General features: G+C 38.6%; 1 protein-coding gene across 1 annotated transcript in view; it reads left to right on the top strand.

The window, feature by feature from the left end:
* PREP (prolyl endopeptidase) overlaps positions 1 to 24,140 on the top strand; it is a 103,790-nt gene that overhangs the window by 25,681 nt on the left and 53,969 nt on the right. The window lies entirely within an intron of this gene.

Here is a 24,140-nt window from a genome sequence, read left to right as displayed (position 1 = left end):
AGATGACATCTTCCAGCTAGAGATAGAATGCATAAAAAGTGTAGCCCTCCTCCTCTATTCACCCTCTTATTTATAGATACACTGGATAACCTTGAAGACAAAACCAGGGGAATCAAGTCTTACTTTAAAAATATCTGTACTTTAAAAAATATTACATTATCCTTCTATCTTTTAGAATAGAATTTATTTATAATGAGAAGAATTCATACCTTTGGTTACATCTAAGATACTTCTTATGGTTTTTCCTTTCTCAGAACTATTGACAGTTTAATCTGTGCCTTTTTACTTGTCCTGTTTACGACGGTCTGTTTGTTCAAAAATGCATTCTAGTGTTCAGAATAACTCCTCTTAAATGATGGTACTTGAGATTGAGAAAAAATCAGTTTCTCAGACATTTCTCTTCCTTCCTTGCTCTTTTAATCCAGGTTGTCCAAGGATGCAGTCATTCTTTCTATTTTTTTCCTTATGCTTTAGATTTTTCAAGTATTATACTTCCTTAGACTTATTCAGAGGGTGTTGAACACAAAAGGCAGTGAAGTCTTTAGAAGGTACCAAGTTTTTTTTTTTTTTTTTGGTGAGGAAATAAAAGCAAATGCTAATCAGAAGGTAATGGATGAGATTCGAATTCTTATGAAGCCTGTAACAAAACCCTAGTTATAGAATGACACATTTTAACAGATTGTTTTTAAAGCTATTCTGTAGCAAATATTGGTTATAAATACCATTTCAATTATATTATCATGAATTTCTTTTTAAAATGCTTTTTCTCAAGGTCAACATACCACTGCATAATTTGAAATGCCCCTGTGTAAAGTCATGAGTTAAAGAATTTTCTATTGCTTAGAATTGCACAAAAATACACAGAGCTGATTCTGATCTGTGATTTATTACCTGAAAAACCTATTTCCGAATGTCAGGTTAACTGACTTAGGCACACCTTTCTTGCTTTTGATTGCTAGCAGTGCAGTCTTTCCTTTTGACAGGAGGTAATCAAATTTCTTAGTTGTTTAAAGAGTTTTCTTAAAAAGGTGTTTTCATAGTCAAGAAATATGACCGCTGAAGTTTGAATTTCTTTTCCCTTTGATGTACTGAGGGCCTTATGGAGTTAATTGTAGTTCTGTTACTATTTCTTTGAGACGATGGTTGCAATGAAAAAGGCGACTTGTTTGGCCCACTTGCTCACAAATAGTTGTGACGAAGTCACGAAGTTCAGTGTTGCGACCTCAGTACTGAATTTTAAAAAATGCCAGGTTGTTGGCTGTTGGAAAATTGCAGGGGTGTCTGTGAAATTAGATTAATTGTGGTTCAAGACCCGTAGTTTATTCCCAAGGCAGGGAAATTTATCTTTTTACTAGGAGATAAATTCCATATTTCATGATTCAAGAAAAATGTGGTAGTTTGTTTTGTTTTGTTTTAAATAGTGCAATTGTTTATTTGTATGAATATTTTTGATGGTTCAAAAGCAAAGAAGATGAATTCTGAAACCCCAAAATACATACTGTTATTAACAGTTTCTGCCTCTGGAAAGTTAGAAAGAATGTCTTGGTGGATGGGAGCTGCAAAAGTGTCTTTCATGTTAAGAATTAAAATAGCCAAAACCTAGAGGGAGAGGAGGAAGCTCCCATATCTGTAGGTTAGAGGTTAATTCTTAGAGAGAGGGTTGAAAATGGCAGGGTGTATTAAAAGAGTGTGTACATACATGTGAGCATGCACGTTCCCTTAACAGCCTTCTCTTCTTTTATACTTGTGGCAAAGTCTGTATTAGAATATTCTGTGTAATGTCTTTTTCAGTAGGAAGGATGTGAGGGCAAGATAACATACAACCTAAAAGTTGCATCAGACCTAGGTTTGGTGTGTTCTTATTGAAAAATTGGTAGTTTATTATCTAATATGCATCAGATCTTTTAATTACTGAATCTTTTTGTGGTGATGGTAGTAATATCTGTTAGTCTCTTTTGCTGATGTTATTGAAACCACAAATGGCTAACTTCTTGCCTGCTTATGTTTATATGGTGAGGCATGTTTCACAGCTTTTCAGTTGTCATATTTAGTGTCACATTTCAGCATTCATCTGTTACTCTACCTGTGGCTATCTTGATTTCTAGACAGAGTTAATGTCTAAGGGTAACAGGAGTAGTATTTTTTTTTTGTTCTTTTAACTTGGATTGTCTTACACCTCAGTCATCAAGATTAAAACTTGCGTCAGTGGTACTGGACAAATACTCCAGAGATTTCACAACATCAGGATCTGCTGTAGCCTTGAATAAGTCAGTAGGAGTATGATAAATTGAAAAAGATAATTTCTTGAAAACAATCCGTTCTTACCCAAAAAGAACCATGTTGCTGTATTCGGTGAAGGCTGCACGAAGAAATTTCTCTTAGCAATAACACATCACATTCCCTGGATAACACCATTCCCTGAATGAAATGAGATTTTTTTTTCCTTCTCTTGAGCCTGGATGGTTATTAGTTGTGTAGCTTGTATAGTGATAGAATTTATTAGTATTCTTTATTCCATACTTTATCCAGTAGTGTCATTCATTAACACAGTGAAAAAAGCGATAATTAGTGTCTTCCAAAAGTATACTCAAATGATCTACTTTTCCAGACTACAGTGTTTTGAAAGCTTGTAATTATAATTTAACCTTGTCCAGTCACAAAGTCTTTTCATTTTTATTTTATAGGGGATGAAAATACAGGCTGAAAAACCTCACCTTAGGGAGAAGTGAGAGAACAGAAGAAAATATATTTGGCCTCTTCAGAAAAATCATGGTGCATTTTCATAGCGTACCTCTTAATCGGTAGCAATCTCCAAAACTGACAAAAATTCAGTTTCCAAGGCAGCTGGGCTCTAATTGTCCTAATAACACTTCTAAATGCAATTAACAGATTATCTAGATAAAATTTTACAATGAAGCAGTATAATTAATTATTACTGTCCTCACAGGTTCAAGAATGAACTTGAAGGTAGCTAAAAGGCAGTTCCCATCTATCAGTGTATAATCTGTACCATTTTTTTGTTGTATTTCCTGAAAAGAAGACAAGTCTGAGGTATTTTGGCACCCCTTAGCGATGGTCCCAGTCAATATACCCTCTACTACCTTTTCCTCTTGCTGAAACAGAGACCTTGCACAGAATTTGCAACCAAAACAGGGGAGGCAGCAATGCGTCCATAGGTTTTGTGTGTTCTTCTCAGTACTACCCTCCTGTTGGAAGTCCTGAGCCCTTCAGATCTTCTGGCTGATTGAAGCTCGTGTTGAGGCTTCCCACTGCTCCATCTTAGGGATGGGATAGTCTGCCTGTGTAACTTGAGCTATGTTTATGCTCTTAACACAAAACTAACTTGTGCTGTTACACTGAAGCCAAGAGGCGCAGGCCAGCTCTCCTCCACCTGCCAGAGCTCTCTTCACTCCCAGGCATTGTGACTGTGGCCAAGTTGTCTACTGGGAATGGTTTTGGCAAACACCATCCCCCATACTGTGACCACATATTGCCTGATAATTGGCACAGACCAAAAATGTGACGAGGGGTCATACTAACAGTTAAACAGCACAGAAGTCATGGAGCAGCGCCTCAAGCCTGTGTCCCAGCTCTCTCACATACTCATGTGTATATATAACCTGGTTGATTTGACACAGCAGCCTGTTTTGTGTTGGTTTCTTCTACAGCTGGGGTTGTGAATTACCTGGCATTGAGTATAGACTTTTATCTAGGTGGCATGTTTCCAGATGAGCAATTCAAGAGCTGAGGAGATGGCAGCATTGGATGATAGAAGTGAGGAAAAAAAGCAATACAGTTGCAGTCTGCCTGAATGAAAGTTACATGCCTTTAAGGAGCAATTGTCAGAAAACAGGGATGGTAAATGATGGTAATGACTGTAATATATCACTTCTACCAAGAAGCTGACTCATAGAAACCTCTCTGTTTCCTTAAGAGATGATCTCCATCTTCTTCTTTCTCTATACGCATGTCTGTTATATTTGTCCAAGCGCTAATTTGTCAGGTACAGAATTGTTTAGGCTGGAAGGGACCTCTTGAGATTAACTTGTCCAATTTTGCCTGCTCTAATAGGGTCAGCTAGAACAGGTTTTCTAAGACAGTGTCCAACTGAGTTTTGAATATCTCAGCAGATGAAGATTCCACAACATTTCTGGGCAACCTGTTCCAGTGTTTGATCACCCCATAGAAAGTGTTTTCTTGTATTCAGATTTAGTTTCCTGTATTTAATCTGTGCCCATTGCCTCTTGTCCTGTCAGTGTGTGCTACTCAGAAGTCTGTCTCCCTCTTCTTTAGCCTCTCCTATGAGGTATTTATACACATCGATAAGATACATTTCCTACCATCCCCAAGCCTTCTCTTGTCCAGACTGGAAAGTCAGAGCTGTTTCAGCCTCTTGTCATGTATGAGATGCGTAATCATATTTGTTGTCCTGTGCTGGGCTGCCTCCAATAAGTCCATATCCATCTTCTACTGGGGAGCCCAGAAGTGGAGACAGGTACTCAGGATGTGGCCTCACAAGTGTTGAGTAGAAAGGAGGCTTTACCTCCTGTGACTTGCTGGCAATGTTCTTCTTGATGCTGTTGGCCTTCTTTGATGCTGGGTGGCACACTGGTGGCTCACGCTCAGGTTGCTGTCCAGCAGGACTCCAAGGTACTTTTCTGCAGAGCTGCTTTCCAGCCAGCTGGACCTTGGTGTGTATTGGTGCATGGGGTTATTCTTTCCCTTGTTGAATCACGGGAGATTCCTTATAGCTCAATTCACCAACCCGTCCTGGTCCCTATGAATGACGCCATAACCATCCGGTTTATTAGCCACTCCCTCCGGTTTGGATCTTCTGCAAACCTTGAGCATGCTGTCCCAGCATTCAGATCGTCAGTGAAGGTGTTAAAGAATATCAGCTCCAGTACTAACTGCTGGGAAACACCGTTAGTGACTTGTCTTCAACCAGACAGCAGCCAAAGCTGCCTCAGAGTTTCACATCCACAACTAATTCTTCCTTGTTTGTAAGTATTGGGTCAAGCAGAGCACCTTTCTTTTTTTGTCTTCATCACCTGTCTCAGATCATCAAGACACTCTAGAAATCTCTTAGATTGCTTGAACCCTGCTGTATTGTCCTTCCAGCAGATATCACAATGGTTAAAGTTCCCCATAAGAAAAAGTAAAGATAAGGCTTATCCCAGTTGTCTTCAGACCACCTCTTCTTATTCTTCCTGATCAGGAAGGTCTGTAGTAGATATCCACTACAGTAGCCCCCATGTTGGTCTGGCTCCTGATATATCCCAAGCCCACCACGACTCCATGATCCCAGTGAGCTTCATAGCCCTGTAATGGCACACAGACTTATAACTCCTCATGTTTGTTCGTCATGTTGTGTACATTAATGTAAAGGCATTTCAGAGAGGCACCCGACCAAGCCGATTCCCCAGTGCAGGTTTGAGAACCTCCCAATGAGGCTGTTCAGCAGGCACTTTCTTCTTCATGTGCTTACACTTGGAGTGATTCCACTTCAGTTCTGCTGTGTTGATTACTGCATCCCTTCTGTTCCTGTCACCCAGGCCTTTGGCTTGCCTACCCAATCACAGCTTCTGTACTTTCTCCTGTCATTTCTAGTTTAAAGCTCTCCTTATTAGGTTGGCCAGCCAGTTGCAAGGATACTTTTTGCCCTGCTTAGTCAGGTGGATAACAGAATAGTAGCACAGAGTGAGATAATACATTATAGCTGCTATATCCTTAGTTTCTGTAATGGATCTTTGTGTATGGATGTTTTCTATTCCTTAACTTATTTTTTTATGGAAATAAGAGGTACTTAATCCCACTTTGCATTTTGAACCATTGGCTCCTACATTCAATCTACTTGTGATGAATAGGTCCAAACGGTGCAACTTTCGCAATAATGCATGGGAGGTCAAGTAGCCAGGGAGAAGCAAGAACCTGTTGCCTGAGGGACTGCAACATAAACTTGATCTTGTTATACCTTGATGATTCACTCAGATGAGTAACATTATGGATGCCTGAGGTATGGAGAAAGCTTCAGAAGACGTTTTTGCCTTAGTAGATTGAGACACTTTAAGTTCAGGTTTTATCCCCTATGGATTACCTGAGACACGAAAATCAATGAAGTTTGTCCTTCGGTTGTGACATTAATAACAGTGCTCTTCTCTGTGAATTCTCTAATGAATAGTAAGATGGCATCTTGCTTATGCTGAATCTTAATACAAATTGAGTTAAAATGTCAACAAATGACTTCCTACAAGTCTGTACACCAAGTTTCAGAATATGTGACTTAGATTAAAAATTTCTTTCACTACCACAAAATAATGAGAGGAAAGGAATGAAAAGATGTTGGAAAATTGCAGTGGCTCCTGTCCCTGATGAGGGGATGATTGATCTCATGACTAAAATACTGCGTGGGCTTGATGGACTTCTGGTATAGATTTGTTTTCTACAGAACTTGCATACTTTCCTGGAGGATGCCACTTGCTATTTTAATATAAGTCCTCAGCTAGGAAGTAGGTACAGAAAGGCTTCCAGTCTATTTGTTTACTTGAACTATTGTCATCTTCATCAGGGTTATGTCATTGCTGGTTTTATTGTGACCTGAGATGGTACAGTTCCAGAACTGATCCATGGACTGGAAGGAGCAGTAAGAAACAGCTGTGTTTCTAGGGAGCTCCTTAAGTTGTTTTCTGACTGTTCCTAGAGATGACAACTAAGTCAGAAATCAATTCATAGTGTTTTACAACTGTATTCTCAGAGTCGAAATACAGTTTAACTGTTATAACTGGAGAAATGTACCAGAATACTGTTGTGAAGGAAGATTAGACAATGTGGTATATTATTTAAAGGACATATATGGTGAACAAATATAAGGTAGTGGTTGGTTTTAAATTTGTATGTCCTTTTTCTTGAACTGGCTAATAACTGAGATGTAGGTTGCATATGTACTAACGGGGTTAAGTTGTTTTAAGTCTCTTCTGATTTCATGTGTTCATTAAGCTAATCCTACAGCTAGTTGCATTATTCACTGCAGTGAGATCCCATTTGGCTAGCATGGGTAATGAACTTCATTACGTTATGCTGTACGGCAAAAATGCAGTCACTGCTGAATTCTGCATAAGAGGTAATGTGAGAGTCACTTCCAGAACCTAGATGTCTTAGAGGAGGGGATGGACAAAGTTGACCTGTGTAAGCCATTTGCTGAGGCTCCTGCATTCCTGCCCTCTCCCTGTAGCTATTAGGCAAAAAAAGGCCCCGTGAAATCCAAATCCTCAGGATAATTACGCGTGGCCTCTGTATGGGCCTAGACTTCTGTGCTGAATGCAAGGGGTACCCCTGGCAGTGAGGCTGTTATCTCCCATACTCATTAAATAAAAAGGGAGAGAAAGAAATGGGCGAGACCACAAAACTAAAGACCACTCTCAGAAATTAAAAGGCAAAAATTCCTCCTGTGGTATTTGAAAAAAGTACACAGCAGAAGTGAGGGAGAAAATGAGGCAATTAAGATGCAGCTGTTCACAAAGATCTCAGAGAACTAGTTGCAGGACTATTTAAATGAGCATTAGTTATTTCAGAAATTGTACAGACAGGCAAAGAGGGAACGAGGGATATTGAAAAATGAAAGAAAATGTCAGGATATTACAGGTATTAACTCTTATCACAACCAAAATCAGGACAGCCCCAGATCTACCAGATAACACATCTGATACAGGTGCTTCCTACGTGTTGTAAGGAGAAAGTGCTTTGACAGTGTAACTCCAATTTAGTGACCTTAAAGAAGAGATGAAATAGCATCAAATTAGAAATAGGAGGGGCTTTGGTTGCTTCAATCAAAATACCTTTACATCCTGTAGAAGCTTGCTGTGACATGTGTCATGTGCCAGTAGTCTGACAGACTACTGTCTGTAGACATGTGCCAGTAGTCTGACTTTGCAACTGGAAGCTGAGAAAATGAACACTTTTTTTTTTTTTTAACACCATGCTAAGGTAAAATCAATTAAACTAAGTATTGGATTGTGGAAGGTGATTGACTAAAGAAAGCTTCTGTCACATATGCCAGAGATAGTACTCTGGTTTTGTAATGAGGAAAGAACAGCTGATAATTTAAAAGAAAGGATCTAAAACACGGATTGTACCTTAAAATTGAAGGGTCATGACTAGGTTTCTGGTATTATAAATGGTTTTATAGGAATTCTATGCTTGGGTTATCTTTTTTTCTTCTCCTTCCTTGTTCTGTTAGAGGCCATTGACATCCCTGTCCCCTACAGTCTTTGGACATGTACTTTAAGATCTGACAGGGCCAAAATTCTCTTAACTTACAAGAATGTCCTTCATCCTGTTTAATTTCCTTGAGACGCATCATAATTTAAATACTGTTTCGAGCAGCAGGTCAAAATAATAAGTACATGTGAGTATACGTAAGGACTAAAGCTACCCTTGCATTGTAGAAGCTCACGTGCTGATTGTACTGATCATGTCTCTCCACAGCAGCATAATGGCTGTGGCAGCAAGGCGGAAAGATACATGGGGGCAGATCTTACTACTTGTGTCTAGATGGGGCAAAACAAATGTGGGGCTTCCCTTAACTAGAGGGATCAGGTTAATAAACTAATACCATTTATTGTTGTCCCAGGTATTTTGTAGTTATAATACATGTTGATAGCCCTTCTCGTACAGCATAGCAATGTTGTGATGTCTAGTATGATGTTCTTCTATTTAGTGGAAGACACTTGTGTTGCTGTGAAGTGGTGCATAGCTTGGATCCCTGTGATATTGTGCTGTGAAGCTTAAAGTTTAAAGCAATTGCTGTTTCTTATTCTCATTTTAAAAGGGCCTTCAAAAAAAGTGTGTGTGCGTGGGGTCATGCAGTATGACAGTACTACTTGGAGGTTGGTAGGTGGCAGACTTTATACACGTGTATGAAACTTGGTTATCTCTGTCAGGTTTAGATAGTGTCTTCCACTATTAATCTTTTTCTGTTGATTTTAGCTGTGCTAGTCTTAATTCAGTGCACAGATACAGGAGTTACATTCTTTGAATATTTCAAGTCTGATATCAACTAATTTCACGTAGTTCTGAATTTATATTTTAAAGTTTAGAAAGCTACATTGCAGCAGTAAATACACTATTATGAAGGGATGTTAAAATTACTGTTGGGTAGTTAAGGTGTTTCATTCTTGGTATTTGTGTTTCTGACTTAGCATATGTTAGAAATGTGCGATTAAGAAAAAAACACGTGAGCTATCTATTTAGAAAGCTCAGAATAAAGTTTTATTTTTAGTCTGAAAGACAAAAAGAAAAAATAATAAATCATTGTCCTTTGAACAATACAGTATCCAGTTGAATTATTTGGCTTACCTTTGCAGGAGAGTTTGAAGAAGTGGGTAAAAAAAATACATCTTGGGAAAAGAAAAAAGAAATAGAAATGCAAAATGATGAAACAGTTTGTTTCATATGTGGAAGTGAAAAACACTTTCCAGAAATCTGTCTGAGAGAACTCAAGATGATTGTGAATTCAAGGATGAGTCAGCTACTGTGGGAATTACTGTGCAACACAATATAACCCATAGCAGGCTTACAGGAGTTCAGATATTTCTTTCCCCAGCAGATGGAAGGAATGTGTAGTATTCCCTTTTTACCTTTGTTTACATATAGCATGTTTTTATAACAAGAAAAGGATTTCATTTTTAACTGCAAATTGAATTAATTTGTTTCTGGCTGTTTTGAAAAGATGAGTACAACAGGAAAAGAATATCCAATTGAAAAGTAAAGCTGTAAAACCTTTTTTGCTTCCTTAAATTACAAACTCTTTTCCTGTTTATGGTTAATTACATGCTCATTCTGTTTTTCATTGGATATCTAGACAATACAAATAAGTGAATCATCAGCTTTTCCATATGAGAGGCTGAAATGGAAGATCAAGATCATCCCGCGAGAATCAGCAGGAATGGAACAATTGAATAAAAAGGTCACCCCTTTTTTGTTAACAATCTATTAGTAGTAGGAACAATGGCTTACTTTCCAAAGCAGCAGAACAGCATTCTAGCTGTTCCTTTGTCTCTTATTCCTGACAGTGATTTTGCTTTATTCTTTTTCAGCTCCTTTAAGCTTTTCTTTACTCCACTCATCTCTTTTCCTAAGGGAATCCAGTGGGCAGTGACAATTTTAGTGCTTTGTCGTCTCAAGGTGCCTGACATAGCTCACATATCTTTAGCTGTCTTTAGTTACAATAATTTCCATTTTTTTCCTATGGAATGTGATGCTTTCACTTGCAAGAGTGGGCATCATCTTAGGTAATCTTGCTAGTGAAGAATTACAAATACGGAACATAAAGTACATTTCCACGTTTTGTCCTGTTTTGAATAGATGTGTTCTTTACTACCCCTCTTCCTTATTATGAAATAAGTTTTTAATGGTTTATAGAGGTTCAAAATGGCTGGTGTGACCATGTAGTTTAAGCATCTCACTAACTTCTGTGTTAGTTTTGGTTTAGAAGTTAGAATATACCTTCTCAGTGTGCAGTCCTGGTTTTAAAAATGAATTCTGTACAGGTACTCTTGCCAGATAAGTGTTTTGCTAGGAGCTAAATTTATCTTGCCTATCCTTTGTACCTTGAAGGAGCTGACTTTGTTAGCAGTATAATCCTGTAAAATTGAATCAATCTGTTTTTCTTTTAGTGGGTATGGCATTGTTTGTATTCGTGCTGTTTCTTCAGGCTAGAAAAATTCTCTGTTAAATGCATTCCAAAATACAGCATGGTGGAGATAAACAGTCATATTATGTAAGAACCAAATATACTTGCAGTGAGTTACCAAATTTAAGAACAGGACTTTTGATTTGTGAACTTTGTCCTGTCTCTTTGCTAGTCTTAAATAGTTCTCAAATACCGTTAACACAGATGCATGTTATATCTTTCCTGTTAAATATAAATATATATATATATATATATATCTTTAAGTCTGGAGAGGGGGATCTTGCTCAAACTACTAAGCAATGAATTCTTTTGGATCATGCTTTTTCTGTAGAACACAGTCTTTTTTTTAATCTCAGGTAAATTATCCATCATGGCTTGGTAGGACTAATGTTTATGTAGCAGGATAGCTACCTTCTTGGGAATACCAAGTGGGATTCACTTGGCATATGGTAATACAAGCTAGTCTGTACAACATCAAAGCTAGTTTGTGAATTACTTGTAGATAAGAATTAAACAACACGTGTTAAGTGTTTCTTTGATCACTGTGTGGGGGGACTAGTGATGGAAATGGGGCTAATACGATGCTGGAATTACTTTTTTCAGGGAACTTATCAGAAGATCTATCTAAAATTGAAGTGAGCGTGGTCTGAGTTTGCTGGTGGATTACAGAAGAGGTTTTGGAAAAGAAATTGGCAAAACAGCAATCCACTTACCAGAACAGATAGATAAGGCTACAGGAACTCACCCATGAGTTCTAGAACTCGAGGTAAAATAGCCCAACTATTGAGGTAGGGTGCAGGGTAGCAAATGAAAGGTAGGAAAGGGATGCAAAAATCTGTAAAAGACTTTAGGAAGTCTGATGTCTGTACAAGATAAACTGGTAGAAAGTATAGGAATAGAGTTGTAGGGCACCTGAATAAGTAAGAGTCTGCCTGGGTTTTGTAAAGGAAAACCTTGTCTTATAAACCAGTTGGTGTTCTTTGAAGGGAACAGCAGGCTTTTGTATGTAGGTGATGTGAATTTGTACAGTTATGTTGGATTTCCAAAAGGCTTATAATCATGTACCTCAACAAAAACTTATTCCTCACAGGACGGGCATAGTATGGAGAACACATACTGTTGTCTTTGCTGTGACTGCAGATGTTTTTTGAGAAGAGATTCTGTATTCACTCCATACTTTGTCTTCAACTTAGCCTCTTAACTTAGATGCTATATGCATTTTAATCAAGTCAATATCTGAAAACTGCTATTTTAAGTACTATGGGGAAAATGTTACTTGTGGAAATCATCTGCTGTACGTTTCAGTACAGCATTCTAGATGTCAGACAGTCCAACTAAACCACGTTGATGTAGAGGGAACCTCTGGCTTAACTGTCTCACAAGTCATCTCTTTATGAAACATGGTTTGCCCAATACTTGCCACTTCATTATTGCTGTAGTAATCTTGAGTTAATGCATTTCATTAACTTCCAGCACAGTATGAGTTGTGGCTTCTCTTTGTAGGTACTCTGTTTAATTTACAAGTGAGGAGATAATGATATCATTAAAGACTCTTTGCAAGCATGACATTGTATTAGTTTTGCTGCTGTGAGGGTAGTTGTCTTGTGTATCCATTGATTCTTTATTTCAGTGGATGTGGACCTGTGGAAGTCAACTTGCTCTGTGTTGGTTAGGAAATTATCTTGACTCTGAGTAGAGATCACATCTAACAAACAAGAAAGGGCTACTTCTAGATGTTTAAGAAACACAATAGATTTCATTTGCTTATTTTTACATTTGAAAATTTAAGTGTCATTTAGCCCTTTCCCCTTTTTTGCATGGGAGTACTCATGATACTTTGTCAACAGCCATGGGTTAATTGAATTTGCAGTGCAATCTTCTATAATAATCCTTGTTGATGTGTTTTCCCTAGAAGATAACCTATAAAACAGTCCTTCTGTTTCCTTCTAATAACATTAAAGAAAGCATCTTTTCTGCTTCTCAGGTTAGGTAAAATGTTCTTCACACTTCCTTTCCCTCATTCACAATCCCTCGTACTATATACAGGCTGAGTCATCTTGCTCTTCAAATATTCAGTTTGCTAGGATTTTTAACTGGGCCATTGTGATCTATTTGTGCCATGAACGCTCCTTTTTAGAATAGAAAATCACTGTGTAAGTAACTTCTGACAAATGCAGTGCTACTTTTTAATGAGAGTTTTGATTTAGGCTGCATAGACGTTTGGGGGAATACTGTTTTCCCTCCTCCCCTTCTACCACGTGTACCTCACAAATCCCACCAAGTTAACCCTGTTCGTGGCTTAATTTTTACCACAGAACTCTTAATGTTAGGAATGGCCAGGCTTATTAACCAGAGTTTCATGCTTACAGCCAATTTAACCAAATGCACCTTAAAAAAAAAAAAAAGCTTTATATTATTTAATTCTAATGTGCTTTGCAAATTCTTCATTCTTCAAGACTAGATACTTGTGCTCTTAATTCACAATACTATGAGAAGTCAGACACCAGTGGAAGACAGCTGGGCTATTATTTAAGCTTGTGGAAAAACTTTCTTGCCGTACTCAACCTGAAGGAGGTATGCCTCTTTGGGTGCTTATGGGATTGGGTTTAGAAAGATCAGGGAAAATCAATGTGTCAGAAGTCTTGCTGGTTTTCCACTACTGTTTGTCAGCCACTGAACAGACTAATGAAGTTTAATTTTGTTTTATGAGATTTTAATAGCAGAGGTGCGGCAGCTGCGCCTTTTATCAGGAAGGCTAGCACTGTGGGTTCATGTCCCAAAGGTTATCCCTCATTCAAGACTCCACATTTCTTTACTTGTCTTGCCAAACTGAACATAGGTTTCTCAAGCACAGACTTCTATAACACTTTTTAAAATGATTTAATGGTGAATATTTATTTTAAAAACCACAGTTGCCCAGTAGCTGAGAACTGTAAGGCACAATTTTTAATAGCTGTTTGATCAAACTTGTCTTCCACAATGCTGGCAATATTCTGGAGTTTGCATATTGAACCAGTCAAACAAAAGAACTTTTCTCATTCGTCACCTTGCTTAACTGGTGTTCTCAGTATGCCTACATCATATTAGCCAAACAGCTGAATACATAGCAATCAAGCACGTAGATATTAGCAAACCCTGTTGTACACCTTACAAAAAAGTAACTTTTTTTTTTCTCCTGACATGTCTCTTATTGTTTCTGTGTCTGGTAATAATTTTTTTCCCTTCTAGAAAATGTTTTTTGATTAAGTTGTCAGCCTTGATTACTTATTCTTTTGAATGTGTGGCTTGGTGAAGGTAGAAGGGGATTTAGCACAAATCTGTAGGTGTGCAAAGAGAAGCAAATGAAAGCTCTTTAATCATCCTTGGCTAAAAACTTAAACCAAGGTGACATGGCCAATTGGTCTTTTCAAAGTTCTTAATACTGACCTTTTTCTTTATTTTGTATTGTGGCAGTTAGGAAGCCTAATAAAGAAACGGGATCCTCTGGTTATAGCACCATAGAGCTGATTTACGAGTCACTGCCTCAGAGCTCTGGATGGATCTTTCCTTTTCCTGGGGGGAGCTAAAGCATGAGAACAGAGTGAGAAAGGAAGGACACGATGGTGAGAGGTCTTATGCTTGGGTAATGGGAACTGGAGACTTGGGGCTGCTTGGAGTCTAGTAGTTTGGCTGGTGGGAACAGAGAGAGGTAGGAGGAGGACATGGGAACAGGAAGAGAAGCTAGTCTAAAGTATTTGAAAACTACTGGCTTGGAAGAGGCAAGAAAAATTGAGCAAAAGCTGAAGTTCAGAGTTTGCTAGTTGCTTAGTCGTCAGATGAAATTGCTTTGTACTAGGCTGGTAGGGACAGGTTGCAAGAAGGAATTTTAAGAGCAGGGTTATCAGCTATAAGAATTTTTATTTTGTTCTTTTGTTTGGAAGGAAGTTCTGTTTTTCCTAGGCACACTAAAGAAAGTGTACATGTGCTTTGAGGGCAGGTAGAAAAACAAAGGTGATGTTTCTCAACTTCCTGTTGAAAATCCATTTATCTGACCTTTTGTATTTTAGCTCAGCCTTGCAGTTTATAAGGTCATCTTTAAAATAAACAAATAAAAAGGAATGAACAGTGCTATCTATATACAGTAACATCAAAAAGATGACTCAGTATGTGATTGCTGTGTAGCCTGAAAATGTGGATCAAAACCTTTGTAAGGAAAATGAGCAAGAGAAAAGACAGGAGACAGTAGTCATCAGCCAGAAAGCTGAGCATGGTGGTGGGGAGCATACTCTTTTTTGAAAGTCTTTTCTGTGATTCAAGTAACTTAAGAAAAAATATATATTCTAAAATCAGTATTGAAACTAGGCCACTACATCCTCGTTCCCTAGCAAACAGAGAGTAAAGAAACAATCGAGTCTTGGAAAATATGTGGAAGCCTCATGTCGTGTTAAGGGTACGTGGCTGAGGGAGGCCCTCCTGTTGAGTCACAAGGCTCAGAAAGGATCCCCCTGCTTTTCAAACCCCTTCTCAGAGGGGAGCCTAGGTGCGGCTGGATCCAGTCCTGGTCCCAGACTTGCTCAATGGTTTATGTCTAAAGGGTTATGTATACAGCCTCTTATTAGAGTCAATATCTGCCTTTTTCAGAGCCCTGCCAAGGGCTTTCACTGAGTTTGGCAAAGTTGAAAAGATGGGTAGCTTATTAAGGCAACAGATACAACAGATTCAGAATTGTCGTTGATAAATTCTCTTACTGCAAGGATTGAGCTTGAGTTAATAGTTCAGTGCTTTAGTCATCAGTATTTTCCCAGGTAACATCAGACAGAGTTGGAGACAAGCCTCTTACCAAAGATGTGTCCTGCTTGGGAAGGAGAGAGGTCCAGGCCCATCGACCTGTCCAATAGTTGGAGTTCTCATCCACAAAACAGGTTTCTGAATACCAGATCTACACTTTTGGCAAGGTGGGGCTGAGACGCTAATTGTGTGCCAATTGGCTCTCAGCAAGGCTTGCTGTGCGGTTTGGTCAAGAAGAAAAAGGGAGGAAGGGGTGAGGGCAACATTTGGTCCAGAGACAGGTTGCTTTCTCAGCTTTACTCAAACAACATCAGGTTGTGAGGCTTCAGCCTGACTGGGCATAACATTTATAAGTAGTACTCACAGTGAGGTTATTTTTTAGACTATGTATTTGTGCATTAGAGAAGGCGAGGTGTGAGAGAGGTCACATTTGGTTCCTGTTTTTCTGTTCTGTTCTGCTGCATGAAGACATAAGCTATAACTCTCAAAACAAAGCATATATATATTCTCTCCTGTCCTTTGAGTAATCATCCAAATGGAAGTAAAATAGAAGCCTTGAAACTGATGGAGAAATCTCTGCTCATAAAAGTTTTCTTTCTTCTGGGCTAGTATTTGATATATCTTGACACGTCTGAACTTTTTAACTCAGAGGAATAATGCATTGTATTTTGATGATGAGTGAGTAGCCATCATCCACCGCATGAGTGATACTGAGAGCCCTCTCAGTACAAACACAAAGTTGCATTGCTTTCAGGAACCCTTAATACCTCCTCTCCCTCAGATGTTCCTAAGTGAAGTCTGGTCCCAAGAGATTGAGATGTTAACTTCAAAAATAGTCTAAGAGTCCAAGTTTCTTGGATGCTCTCTTACCTATGGAGACCGGAATGACACAATTAAAGGCTTGTGGCAGTGAAGAAGAAAGAGGAAAAAAAAACCCACCAACCCTGAGTTCTTTTCTGTAGCTGCCTAGCTCTGAGTGAGAGCTTAAAAGCAAGCCAGGTATTGCATGATTCAAAATGCAATTACATTTTGATGCCCAAGTGAAGGGCTGCATGCTGTCATTCATTTTCCAGGATATGTTGTGGTCATACCACCATGAAGCAGTCATTTCCAGTTTGAATCACAGTATGTACCATGAGATTATCTATCATGGGTTGAACAAAACTTATTAATACTGTGACAAATGCTGGAGTAAATGACTGGTTTTCAAAACCTCTTCTCCTAGAGGGTACTTGAAATTTAGATGCCTCTGAATATATGTATTTTCAGGGTCTGAAAAGTGTCTTAAAAGCCTGATGGATCTGATTTGCTGGTATTCTGCAATGAAAACGTGCTTCTGCATGAAAACTCAGATACTTCTTATATAGTGACTGCATCCTAAACCATGCTGGCTTTGTGCAGTTAAGCTGTTGGCTGGTATAAGTGGCTATGGTGAAAATTAAAAGATAAACTTCATCTGCTAGTCAACATGATTACTTTTCCAAGCAACGTATTCACTAGCACCATTTTTTTTTGTTTTGTTTTGGTTTTTGTTCCTATGTTAGACACCAGAAAAAGATGATGGCTATATAAACTATCATCCTAAACATCATGCGTTTTTTTGTCTTCACAGATACCTTCTCTGGTAACAAATGGCTTGAAATTTTATAGTAGGGATAAATCTTTTCATATTATTTTTAATAAATTCAGCTTTCTTTGGCACCCACAGTAACAAGCTCAGAAATGGAGGTAACAAGGACATTTTTTACATTGAAAACATCAGAAACAATATGGTGTTCTTCTTAAAAGCTTGTGTGGTACTTTACTGAATTAGTTAATCATTAGATGTTCTCCACTAGATGCATTTTTTTCTCTGTACTTGGTAAATAGGAATAGCTAGCTACACACAAGCATGATCTGCCATCCTCTTATGTCTTATACTTGATTGGTTGTGTTTGTTTAATTATTCTGTTTGCTTTTTGTAAGAAAGCTACTGGTAGAGCAAAGCCTAAGGTCTCAGAACCACAGTGTAGAGCTAGGGAGCTGGCTTATCATTTCAGTGTTTCTGAAGAAGTCTCCAGCAGATGGAAAGTACAAATCAAGTGAAGATGCACAGCTGATCCCAGCTACTGACATAAGAAGTAGGAAGCAAGAGATTAACATCAGTGTGATGGCTTGGGTTTTGCAGATGAAGTAAAACCATTTCAGTTGAGGTACTCTAGCTGATAGAAATACGCTATGCAGTAAGCTTCTTGGGTATGTTTGCCCATTTGGAATAGAGCCTCTGAGACAGGCCAGAGGGATAGGCACAAAATACATCCGTGTATAGCCGTGATCTGAGCTGCTCTGCTCTTGTTTCACGTAGGAAGGTGCTGTTGTCTGTATTTGAAAGCTGTGTACAGTAGCTATCCAAAAGCAAAACCAGATTGTTTTAACTTGGTCTAAAAGATTACAGCAACCTCGCAATGGATTTGCTGTTACATCCTAAATATCCAGCTGCTATCAGCATGTGATACAGTATGCTCTATGATATAACGAGAAATGTAGGAAGAAAACGTTCAATAAGTACTCATGGTAAATTAGGGCCATGTTACATGCAGTAGCTCAACATTACATATTGCAGTGTCCAGGTTTTGAAATTCAATGTGTTAAGGCCATGAATTTAATGTTCTCTTGTGTCCTACTAGGATGTGGTATTATATAGATGTGTATGTTGATTAATCTGTCAGTAGCAAAGTATTGAATTAAAACAGCGTGTTTCTCCCTCTTCTGCCTCCAAGTCTGGTAGTACTGAATACATTGATCATTCAAGTTTAGGAAGTAGATGTGTTATGATTTTTATGTAAAGCATACTTACAAACCGCGTGCTCTAAAGTTACAGTATAGCATGTAGATGCTCATGGTGGATCTTACTATCTGTATGTGTGTGTACTTTCGGTCTGGCAATGACATATATATGTATTTAAGGCTTTTCTGTAAACAGTTTAGATTTAGAGGCATTTTTGCTTTGTTTTGAAATTTTCTTCTGTTTAAAAGTCTCCCTATTGAAATGATCAAACAAATTTTGATCTTTAGGATGAAAAGTGAAATGCATTCCAAACAACTGGTGAATATTATCAAAATTATTTCAGTTTAAAAATTCAGACCTGTAGCTACGTTGGAGGCTCTGTTTTAAAGGCTGAAGGTAACTGTCTGGGTTTGTTTGGTTGTTGTTGTTGTTTTTGTTGTTTTCAGATCTTTTTAACTTTACAGTTATCGTTCAGAGACGAGCATATTACATGCTTATCCTCCGGTGTCTCCCTGAAAAATCAATTAAGAATAAAATATAAGAGTTGAAAAATCATGATCTTTCCTTGAGTAGAAGTTTGCCTACATAATGCGTATGCCATAATGAAATTTGGCATAACTCTTTCAGATAAAATGCCTATCCCTTCATTCTGAACCAAAGCTCATGGCTCACCTGGTTCCCTGATCATTCATTCTCAGCACTCCCCTGTTTCCAGAAAAACTGTCTGTCTTACAAAAAATGTAACTGACATAATGTGGGATGGAGTATAATTTAATGGAAATTAGCATTTATATCTTTACCTGATAACTTTGACTGCTAGCGTACATAAAAAGAGCTGAATGAGAGGGATTTTTATAACAGCAGATGAAAAATTACCATTAGCTGATCAGTAAACCCTGTCTCTACAGCCAGCATAGCCAAGAGGTTATTTGCTGCAAATGGATTGTTTGGCCTTTCCATGAACCAGGAAATACAGAAGGAATTATTGAGAACATTTGCTAACTGATGAACAGTGACTCTCAAGCTCTCTGTCTTTCTCAAAGAGGGTTGACAGCAGGCTCTCTGTGATCATTCATGCTATTATAATCACAGTTTGTTCAAATTAGTTTTTCCTTCCACTGTAGTTTTCATCAGTCAGCCACAAAACTGCTTCATCATACAGAGAGCCCTTAGCAGACCACTGAACATTTTGCTGTGTTCGGAAGCCTGCTGAGGATTGAATCTGTGCTGCTTACTGATATCATTTCCGTTTTGTGTTCATTGATCTGAAAATTTTGCTTAAAAATCCTGCCTGTACACTCTAGGTGGTTATTGTTCTAAATATTGCTGAAGAGGGCTCAGCTATGTAGGATTATGACTTTCTGCAATGTGGCACATCTTTTACTGACCATCAACTAAAGATCATAAATCCTGTGTCCCCCCTACTTCCTATTGTGATGCAGTTACTTATGATGGATAGCAGTCTGGTAAAGTATGTATGCAAAAGCATCTATAGCTCTTCAGCAATGTGTTTTACTGGAAGGACTGGCAGAGAAAAGGATTAGGTTATAGCAATAGTATACAGAGAACTATCAAGAGCTTCAGCCTTATGCTTTTTCCATACATAATAAATCTGTCTCCACTGCATGCTCATGTAGATTAAGGTCTTGAGTCTTCAATGGCTTTGGTGTTAAGGATAAGGGAGCCTGGACTACAAATGCCACTTCTCAATGGCTCTCCTCAAAGGCTTGTTCTCAGAAGGTTGCTAATTAAAACTGCAAATCTTTATCAAAACCTTGTTTTTTAGTTACAGGTTTTGATAAAAGTTGCTTTTGGAGGGCTTTTTAAACTCATAACTTACAGATGTGCTATTCTTTCTCTGGCTTAAAGGCTGTTTGTTCTGGGTTTGAATCTGAAACAAGGGTCTTTCAGCTGCCTCTAGACCAGGGTGCCTTGTTTTAGAGAAACTATGTAGTTCATCTCCCTGTTTCCTTAGCTTTATGCCCTTCAGTAAGGCATATGCTTTTTTGGCTGCAGTTGCATGTTCATCAATATCATCACTGACTTTCTCAGGTCCCTTAGGAATGGGTACATGTGACTTTGTGCTGCAACAAGTGACTTGGGAGGCTTTTGTTTCCCATCTCTTCTGGTGTAGTCATCTTTGTTCTTCTTCCAGCAATAGTTATAATGTGGGTCCTCCATGATCAAGCGCGCTTTCCTATATCTGCACGGCATGCAAAACTGCCTTTTTGGTTACCTCTGATCACTGGAACATCCCCTTCTTCTGATGGTGCTTAGGATAACAGCTGTCAGCCCTGCTTGTTCAGCTCCTATAGGAGCGTGCTCTGTTATAACCTGTGGATAGTGAATATGCTGTAAGGAAGTGTGTGCTGCTTAAGGTCTGCAGTACAAATTTGGCCATGCCTTTGAGTGTTTGACCAGTTACTGCAGAATCATCCTGAATTCAAGCCAGGTAAAAGCTGCATGCAGATGCTTTCCATAGTCACACCTGTAAACAGTCATACGTGTAAACAAAAGACAAAAAAAACAGAAGAGTTGTGCTTAATTTACTTGCACTGAGTTTAAATCAGAAATGCATGTCTCCCTGTCTAGGCAGACCTGTAGATTTATTCTTGACAATAACAAAAAATCTTTGCCAAGGTATGCTTCACACTTCAAGTTATGTTCATTCAAACAAACTCGCCTCCTGGTGTAGCATCCTGTCTTCAATAACAATGTACTTTGTCTGTTCCCCTGGGTGCTTTGGGTACTGGAGAGAGCAGTTTGAGACAGAGCCAGACTAAGCAGTTGCTGCCCTGGAAGAGAGATGTCCCATCTATCTCCACATGCACGGGCATTACCTACCGCTGTCCCCTCCATTCAAGTCAATCAGCATCTTCTGTCTCACCCTATGAGCAGGTGATTGCATTTGCTAATCTGTCAGGGGAAAAAACTGTCTCCTGTAGAACAGAAAAATTAATTTTCTTCTAGGGTAACTAATTTAATGAGCTTTACTATTCACTCAGGCAAATGCCAAACCAAGTGTGAAAGTGGAGATATGCTGATGGAGGAGGAGGGCGAGATGGGAAGGAGCAGTGTTCTGCAGTCAAGCTTATCTTATGGCTCATTGGTAATGAAAAATGTTTGTGATCTTCTGCCTCTTTGCTGCTGCCTTTGTGCATATTGGCTGCCTTGTAAATACTAGTGCTCCTCTGCTCTAACAGTGAGCTGGTTCAGGCAAGGAAAGAGAAAAACTTTATTTTGTAGCACAGGTGTTTTTGGTCATTTAATTACTTGAGCCAGCTTGCTACTAGGGCAGATGAGTGAAACAGGTGTAGGCTAAAAACAGCAGTAGGGTGAAGGACAGCTCCTCTCAGGTACTGAAGAGATGCTAGATAAACTCAGCTGCGTGGTCGGGCTGCTCACCATGGTGTGGTGCCATGCTGCAGACCATGCGGCTACAGCTGCCCCCTCCCTTGTGCTGGCATTGGTGAGATCTGGGGATCAGCAGTCAGGAGGAGTTCAGCCACCTTATAAATGTTCCCCCACCCCAAGTCATTCTTCAGTCACGTTAGTGCTCAGTAAACTGCCTATGCCGGTCAGAAAGCTGTTATTCCTAGCTGAAAGGAGAGCAAGACAGAGCAATCCAAGGCAATCCTAGGATGTGCATTTCAGTTGTAAGCCACATCTGGATCAGCTGCAGCCAGCCATGAAGATACACTTCCATGGCTGACGTATCTCAGTGCAAAGGGTTTCTTCCTCTCACTGAGAAAATACAAGTACTAATTTGTACAGTAGCCAATGTACTGGATGTAACTTTCCCTTTCAGCTTCTTGTAGTTGTCTCGTTACTGGCTCTTAACTCAGAGCAGATATTGATGTAATTAACCACTTCAGTGAGACAATGGTTTAGAGGTAATTCATCTGCAGTATTTGTCTTCTAAGGACTATATAACATCCACTTTAACAAGATGAATGCTCTTCATTTTTGTAATAACATTTTAGTGTCTCCCTGTAGAATATCAACCCTCTCACTGTGTGCTGACTGTTCATTTGGGAGTGGATGAATGAGTTGCAAGGCAGCGATGTAAATCGCTAATGTAACAGTGTTGTCCTTTTTCTCTATGGAATATATTTTTTGTTGTGACTGTGCAGACTACAGCTACTGTGTGTATTTACCATAAAAAATGATTTTTTTCAACAGTCTTGGGATTCCTTTTTATGAAGTTTTGTTCTTCCTTAGTAGAATGGTTCCATTCTGTCAGATACTAAAATACAAATGTACCAATATTTTAAGAGTGTTACTCTGCCATTAACTTTTTATTTACCAAAACACTTGTGCATTGATTTGAGATCTTTGAACAGTTTTGCAGGTGTACATCAGACTTGGATGTAGTCTGGATTTTCTGTTTCAGGGGCATCAAAGCACACATTTTCTGTGGAACTTGAGGAACATAGCAGTATTTTTCTTTAGCATGAAATCTCTTGAGAAGAATGAAGCTTTGGACCTCAGTGAAAAATCAAAATTTCACATGAAATTGGTCCACTCAGACAGAATGCTACGTTGACAGGATTATCTGAAAAGTTTGTATTGCAGTAGTATTAAAAAGTAGAATTTAATTGGCTAATTCCTTAGTTTACATGAAGAGGCAGGGAAATTTTCCTTAAACTGAAACAGCAATTAAGAGACCTGAACTTTGTGAATGTACTAGACCTTATTGCATTTAATGGGTTTAAAATGCCATCTCACTCCTTCCTCAATTATTCCTTAGAGCAGTTATAGCTCAGCTATGATCTAATTCTATTTTTTTGCTCAGCTTTTAATATTATAAAATAAGTCATGTTGTTTTATGGAAGCAAACATTATATTGTGGACTTTCAACAGCAGGCTTATGCACAGTTTGTTTGTTTCGACTTAAAAGCAAGGACCCAACCTTTAGCTTTAGGGATGAGGCAGGGAGTGGGCAACTGTTTTCAGATATTAAGGCTTCAGTTTCTCTCATCAGTAAGGATGATTTTTTTTTTGGCATAGCTAATACACAGTTTTTATGATAGTACATTTGGCTGATAGCTTGAGTTGTAGCTGTAGCAATCATATTACATACCTGATCTAGCCTTGCTTCTTTTTCTTTCTGCTACCCTCTAAACCTATTCCAAAACAGTGAAATGTGAATAAATAGTGTAGTCTTTCACTCCTAACTCTAGGTTTAGTCAATACTAAGACTGACAGAGAGCAAATAAGTTGAAGCAGTTCATATTTGAGAGGTGTGCATGTCTATTAATGGGTGTGATACTGTAGAAGGTTGATAGGGAAAAATGCAATATCATTCTTGACAAACCTGCAAGTTAACATTTTAGCTAACTGTGTGTAGTCGTTCTTGGTGGTGGTGACAAGCTTCTGTAGAATAACATTCCAGAAATGTCATCCCTGAATTGACAGGGAAAGGCTTTATATTTAAATTTATTATACTCAATTCAATTATCATTTCTATTCTGTGGGAAATTCTGTGCTTTCAGGGAAGATGGAAAACTTTATGCTTCAAGAAAAAATAACTTTTTTTTTTTTCAGAAAGAAAACAAAGAACTTCTTTTATGGTTAAGTACTATATAAAAAAAAAAAAAAGCTATTTAGTAGAATCAAGCTTGAAAGCTTATTGCAGAGTTCTTTGGCTCAGCCGTAACTCTCAATTCCAAGAAATCCATGTAAGTGGGGGCTGGTGAGGTCTGTTGCCAAGACCCTCATGCACTCAACATTGTTGACTCCAGGGCAGACAGTGTGGTAGAAGTGTCTGCACAGTGAATATCTGAGCTTTCCAGCAGCCCCTTAAGAAAGCTGATGAAAAGTCGGGCATGGTTCTGTCAGTATTGTGCATGAGTTTAACTAGAAATTCCTCAAAACCAATATGTTAACACATCCATGATCTGGCATTTTTCCTCT

Source organism: Cygnus atratus, chromosome 3 (assembly GCF_013377495.2).
Source record: "Cygnus atratus isolate AKBS03 ecotype Queensland, Australia chromosome 3, CAtr_DNAZoo_HiC_assembly, whole genome shotgun sequence".
NCBI classification, from domain to species: Eukaryota; Metazoa; Chordata; class Aves; order Anseriformes; family Anatidae; genus Cygnus; species Cygnus atratus.
Note: the sequence above shows the minus strand (reverse complement) of the source record. Positions and strands in the feature narration are given on the sequence as shown.